Source organism: Gekko japonicus, unplaced genomic scaffold (genome assembly GCF_001447785.1).
Source record: "Gekko japonicus isolate JY-2015 unplaced genomic scaffold, Gekko_japonicus_V1.1 scaffold1040, whole genome shotgun sequence".
NCBI lineage: Eukaryota > Metazoa > Chordata > Lepidosauria > Squamata > Gekkonidae > Gekko > Gekko japonicus.
This window is the reverse complement of record NW_015162511.1, coordinates 214,826-221,223: the sequence shown is the minus strand read 5'-3', so window position 1 is coordinate 221,223 and position 6,398 is coordinate 214,826.

Below are 6,398 nucleotides of genomic sequence, written 5' to 3'. Positions count from 1 at the left end.
AAATTGCTTTCAGAGCTCAAGGGGAGAAGGGGGGCGGGGGGGGGTTGGGGCTTGACATCCAAACCCAGCTGCTTTGGTCTGGCCAGGTGGAAGCCTCAAGGAAGAGCGCTAGCCAGCCGAGACCCCGGTTGCAGTCACCTCCGCCTCCAGGTTGGCCCCCCAAATGGCAGCCGCCCAGAGGAGAGAGCGCCTTTGCATGTTTACTGTCGTGTAGTTTCACCCTGCCAAGAAAACCGGAGCCTGGCGGTGGCAGGAGGGGGGAGTGGAGGGATGGGACGTTTTTGAAGCTCAAATGGGGATGGGGGATGTGCTGCAGGCATCGCGTCATCGCCTGGACAATCCTGGCTTTGGGCAGGGAGGCGGCTGGTCCCCCCCCCCTTCTTCTTCAAAGGGGTCTGGCAGAGGGTTTCCCAGCCTTTTGTAGGCTGCCTGTGTCTTTTTCTTTTTTTTAAGACCAAAACGTGATGCTAATCTGCAGCTGCGACAGGTTTCCACGGTGAGGCTTCCCTGCCAGGCTGCAGTGAGCAAACGGGTGAGGGGAAACCTCGCTGTGCCCGCTGCCAGGGGGGAAGCTTGACTGGGGAGGGGGGAGACGCTGCAAAGTTTGTGAGAGAGCCTAGCTTCAGTGGGGATGGGTTATTGTCTTTGCATGCTTGAAGCGCATTGTCCTGGTTGCGCACGTTTAAAAGAGGGGGGAAAGCAGGTGTGCGGGCAGAGATCTTGGCAGGAATTGGGTGGGGGGAGTTGTGATGTAGGTACTTGCCATGTTAGACAGCAGAGAGAGGGAGGGTTTGGATTTGGGAGGGGGACCTCCGCTCTGAGGCATGGGTGCTGAACACACACCGTCTGTCGAAGCTGATTGGAAGGCATTGCTGGAATTATTCATAGGTCAGATTTGGTGCTCGTGTATTGACCCTGTGTGGTGTTCTTCAGAAAGGAATACAGGAGTTGATTGCTTCCTCCATCTTAGAAACTCTGCTTGTTGTGTTGGCCTTGATCTGTGGTTATTCGGTGGTAAAAGTATCCTGTACACATTCAGAGGCAGTATACCACGCTGAGCCCTTGCTCTATTCAAGCCCTGTGTGACTTTCTATTTAGGATGCAGACAAAAGGCCGTGACGTGATGAGGCTGAAACCTCTCTCATCTCCCCCAACTTTTCTTGTTTTAAAACTTCCAGCCTGTTAAAGAATTCTAGACAGCTAGACTTTTTGTGTTGTTTTGGTTGTCCTTTATAAAAGGTGTTACGCAGGGGTGTAAGTAAGCTAGTACAGAACGCTGGTAAAAAAGCGGTCAAAATGATATCGGCCACCTTCTGCTTTCAGCTCCCTGGGAGAGGTGGTACTGACAAGAAATTTAAGTTACTTTTATCCCTTTTTGTTCTGGCTTTTGCTTTGGGCCAGCCTGGCTACCTGCAACCTTGGAACATGCAGTTTCCTAAAACATTACAACTGCTCGATAGGATAATTCTGGCTTTTCATATTGCTAACGTTTTGGGATCACCTTTGTTAACTGGGTTTGTAACCTGTACTTAATCCTGATGTGGTGGGGGCGTGTTTGTCTTTTGGTAGGGTGGGGATTGGGCAAGTGGTTTAGAAGTTACTGCTGCCATCTGCACCGTGGTTTGGGAGGCTGTTTGCCGGCACACAAAGTGACCATCAAAGATAGTAGTCTGGAAGGAAACCCTGTTCATCCTAGTGGCAGACCTGGACACTTGGGAGCCCATAAGAAACAGTTGTTAATCCGTCTGGCTTTTAAGTGTTGACCTAGCTCGTTTCCTTTTGGCCCTTGCCTTGCGCAAGCAGAGATGTCAGTTTAGACTTTTTTGTGCGGTGGTCACTGATGATACTGATTCATTCAGAATCTGTTACTGCTACTGGATTTTCAAAAAGATTATTATTTGGGTTAGGGTTTGAGAGCCGTGACCTGGATATGGTCCAGGCTACCACGATCGCATCAGAGGTTGGCGGTTAAGCAAGCTCAGTCCTCGAATGGGAGACCACCTAGGAAGTCTAGGGTTGCTATGCAGAGGCAGCCAATGGCAAACCACCTCTGATCGTCTCTCGCCTCGCAAACCCTACAGTCACCATAAGTCAGCCGCGACTTGCCATGATTTCCACCACCGCCAAAGTTTGAGAGCTTCTTTCAAATAGTGTTGTTGTTTTGGCCTGCACCTGAGCCAAAGTGTTGCAATGGAAGCTATGATTAGACATCAGCTTTTGCGCCGCGACGGTCTCTGTTCTGAGGGGCCCTATAGCCATTGGCCAGACTGAGCTGTAAACTGAGAAGTCCAGAGTTCAAATCCTGCCTCCATCACGCCTCTACTACGGGGCTTTAGGGAAGGCACTGTGTCTCGGTCTGTCTCCCTCACCAGGTACCACACGAGGTTCTGACCTACCTTACAGAGATGTGTGTAAGGATTAAGTGCAGTGATCCGTGATGTGCTTTAAAGCAATGAATAAATGCTACGGAGTTTCAGTACCGGTGTTCCGTCTAGTGCCAATCCTTCTGTCTGCCTTGTGGGCCAGCAGGCATCCGTTTGGGGCTTGGCTCGCTGAGTCAACATATCTGATCTTCGGATGAACTCGTAAGGCAGGATTGCAGCCCAGGCGAGGCATCTCGTACCCTCGGATTCAGTAGCAAAGCTGTAACGTCATGTGCTCTCTCTGCGAAATCCCTTTGCCCGTGGCACAGGAGAATATACGTCGTCCAAAAGGGACAGCTGGTGAGCTCCAGTCGTTGCACTCTGTAGCTGGGAAGCTCAAGCTTTAGAGGCGACTATGTTGTTTGAAAGTTGGAGGGGTGCTGGAGGAGGAGCCAGGGAGACAATGAGATTAGCTGGTTTGCTAAATTGCATCAAAGGGTGCAGTCACCCCCTGCACGTGATTGGCAATTTACGGCTCGAATTTCTATGTCCTGCCCTTTCTTGAGGGCTGAGACCAAACCCTGTTTTTTCTGAATGCACAGATACCTAAGTAACGGTCTCGGCTTGCGCTTTCCCTCTTTTTTTCCTCTTTCCTAGCCTGCTCCCCATCCACGTCTCCTGTCCTGTGGAAGAAACTTTCCCAGCCTCTGTAGGCAAGAGAACCCAGTCTTTTTATTCTCCCCTTCTGTCCTTTCTCCTGCTCAGGACTAACTCCAGACATTGCAATCCAGAGAGCTCCTCCTCTTCCCCCTAGCTACACACGTTTGTAGTTCCCTCCACCTGCTTGCACCCTTCAGAGTCTGCCTAGACCCATTAGCAGAGAATCCCCTTCATGGCGTCTAGGAAGGAACGTTTACTGCAGTTTGTCTGTCATACGTCCCGTGTGTTGAAGATATGGCAAGAAGCGATGGGTTGAAATCAGAAAATTTCTAACTAGCAGAGTGCTAGCTGTCTGCATTCTATTTTAGATTCTTAAGCATCAGAATCCAGATGTTGTTCTTTGGATATAGACAGAATACCACACTAAGAGCAGTTATGCAGTGGGATGATTGTTGAGTCTTCTTACTTTGCCCATACTTTTGCTTTGACCTCATACCTGGTCTAAAGGTAGGGGATTCCTTACGACGATACCTGATGGTAAGGTGTTAGGCCCCTGTGCAGATGATGACAGCAACTAAATGAGGCCAGTTGTATACAAGATTGGGGTGTCTGCACGCACCAGGTGTGCAGAGAAATGTGAATTTGGGAACTCACCAAACTAAAAGACTCCCCCCCAAGAGAGCCAGTTTGGTGTAGTGGTTAAGTGCGCGGACTCTAATCTGGGAGAACCGGGTTTGATTCCTCACTCCTCCACTTGCACCTGGCTGGATGGCCTTGGGCAAGCCGTAGTTCTGATAAGAGCTGTTCTTGAAAAAGAGCAGTTTCTGTCAAGAGCTCTCTCAGCCCCACCTACCTCACAGGGAGGGTGTCTGTTGTGGGGAGGGGAAGGGAAAGGAGTTTGTAAGGCGCTCTGAGACTCCCTTGGGTAGTGAAGGGCGAGGTATAAATCCAATCTCCTCTCCTCTCCTCTTCTCTTCTTTATAAGAACTGAATATGGTCAGAGGTCATGGGATTATGGGAATTATTAAAGAGTCAGATGGGGGGGCAGAGGGGCAGTTGGCCTGCTGAATAACTCTCAGAGAGCTCATAGAACCCTAGACTGCAAAGTGTTGGGTTTTTTTTTTGGGGGGGGAACGATTTCCAAATTATCCCTCCTCCAGATTGATCATGTTTGTATCCCGTCCTCCCTTGTCAAGAGCCTCAGGGTAGCGTACGTGAGGATTGTCGCATTTTATCTAGATAAAAGCCCTGTGAGGAAGGCCAGGTTGGGCGGGTGTGATTGGTTCTGGTCCACTTGGTGAAATTCATTGCTGAGCTGGGACCCAAACATAGATCTCCCCAGTCCAGCTTTATTCGCTGCACAGCACGGCCTGTCAGCTTTAGACAATTTGCTGAGTTCCATCCAGGATTAAGTCTTCTCTGGGCCTTTTTCAGATGATTCAGTTATAGCACAAGAAATATGCATTTATATAGCCCTCTTGCTGCTCAGGATCTGGGTTTCTTGTGTGCTCTTGGTCTGGGCGGGTATTCTGTTTTCGCCAGCAGCCATGTGTTGGGAAATTGTAGTTCTTTGCCTGGCTTGTGGGGGGGTAGTGGTGGCAGCGATGCACTTTGGAGTGCTGTCTGGTATGAAGTTATGCGGGTGTCAAAAAGACACCTATTGGACAGTGCCCGTGACATCACTCACAAAGCTGGACACATACAGTCCACGGGGCTGTGTCTTGACTCCGGTCAGTGCTCCACTTGCAAGAAGGGAACTGTGTAATTTGTGTGCAGAACTCTTGGTCAAGTCCAGTGTTTCCATCTCCACAATCTCTGGGCTTTTGCCTTGTCAGTTAGATGGTGACTCAGACTAGGTGTTCCTCAAGACTTTGCCTGGGGACCGATTACTTTCAGTTGTTGCTACAGCCCCTTTCTCAGGCTGAGTACTATATTCCGCTGCGATGGAGTGCACAACTCAGTCTTTAGAAAGTAGGGGGGGGGGATTTTCCTCTTTGCAGCCAGGCTGTCCCACCCCAATTAGAGTTAGCCTGCTTATTGCTGCATAGCTCTAGAAGGTTTAACCGGGAGTACCGTGCACGCTTTGAGCTGATCCTCTGGATCGGCCCTTTCCCCGTCCATTTTGCCAACATCCCCCTTGGACGTTCAGCGTTTGGAACAAAATGCAGAATTCCAGATGGCTCCCGTGCCGGTGGAGAGTGGGTTACTTCTTGAGCGACTCTTTCGAGAGATGGGGATGGGAGAGCTTGATGCCGGTGCTGCTGGTTTGAGCACCAGTGTTTGTGGCAAGAAGGGGGTTAGGTTCAGTTAAGACCGAGGAAGGTCAGAGGGAAGAATAAGGGAGGAGCTGACTGCTCTCTGTCCCTCCCGCGTGTGACTCCTAAGTGAAGAACTCCATTGATGGAACTGGGGTGACCCTGCAGTCAAAGCCCTTCTTGTTTCAGGGTGCTACAACCCCCCCCCCCCCCGTCTGCTTGCTCCCAAGGAAGCTTCTTGGGAATCATTGGGATTGCCGAGGGGTTGCACATAGGGGTCGTCTGCCACTGTTGCCACGGGAGACTTGAGGCTCAGGAAATAACAAGGGCCAGTGTGCTTTTCCTCCGGACTGCCACGAGAAGTCTTCCCGTGGCTCCTCCTCCCTCATATGTTGTCAGGTTTGTCTCTTCTAGAAAACAAGGGTGTAGACTCTTGACTCCGCCGGGCCTGCTCTCCCCGCTCCCGTCCCTCTGATGTGCCCGTCCTCTCCCGTCTGGAGGCACATCCACATGGCTCTTATTTCAGGGATCAGACGTGCTGGAGACCTTCCTGTGGAGCTCCTGGCCGGGCTCGCCAAGCCGCATGGCTGACAGGAACTATTGTGGGCCGTGCGATAGACGTGGCTGGCTTCCAGCCTCGGGGCAGTGGAGCTACCTGCCTCCTCTCCGGGCCATTTCCTGCCCTCCCGGTCGGTCGCCTGCTGCAGCGCCTAGCCGGTGGCCAGGACAGCTGCCGGTTCGGGGTGGGCTCCGGGCTGTGGCAAATTCCTTTGTGGAATTCTCTCCGCTCTCGGCACCTCCCCCCTCGCCGTCTGTCCAGAAGGAAACTCCCCGTAGTTTCCTGGGGAACTTGTTCTCGTGCTGCCCTGATCTGGGGTGTGTGTTTTTCTTTTCTCCTTCCTCCCGCTCTCTTCCCCCACTTCGAGTCCCCGGGTTCCGTTCTCCCCATTGGCAGGGCTCCTTCGCCTCTCTCCTTTTTTTCCTCCTTCTCCCCCCCCCCACCCCTGTTCCCTGGGAATGCTTCTGTCTGGCGAACGTCCCACATCCTCCCTGGGAAAAAAGAATGCACTTAACAATGTCCGTTTCTGTGGCTGCATCCTTCTGGGGCCTTCTTGCCTCT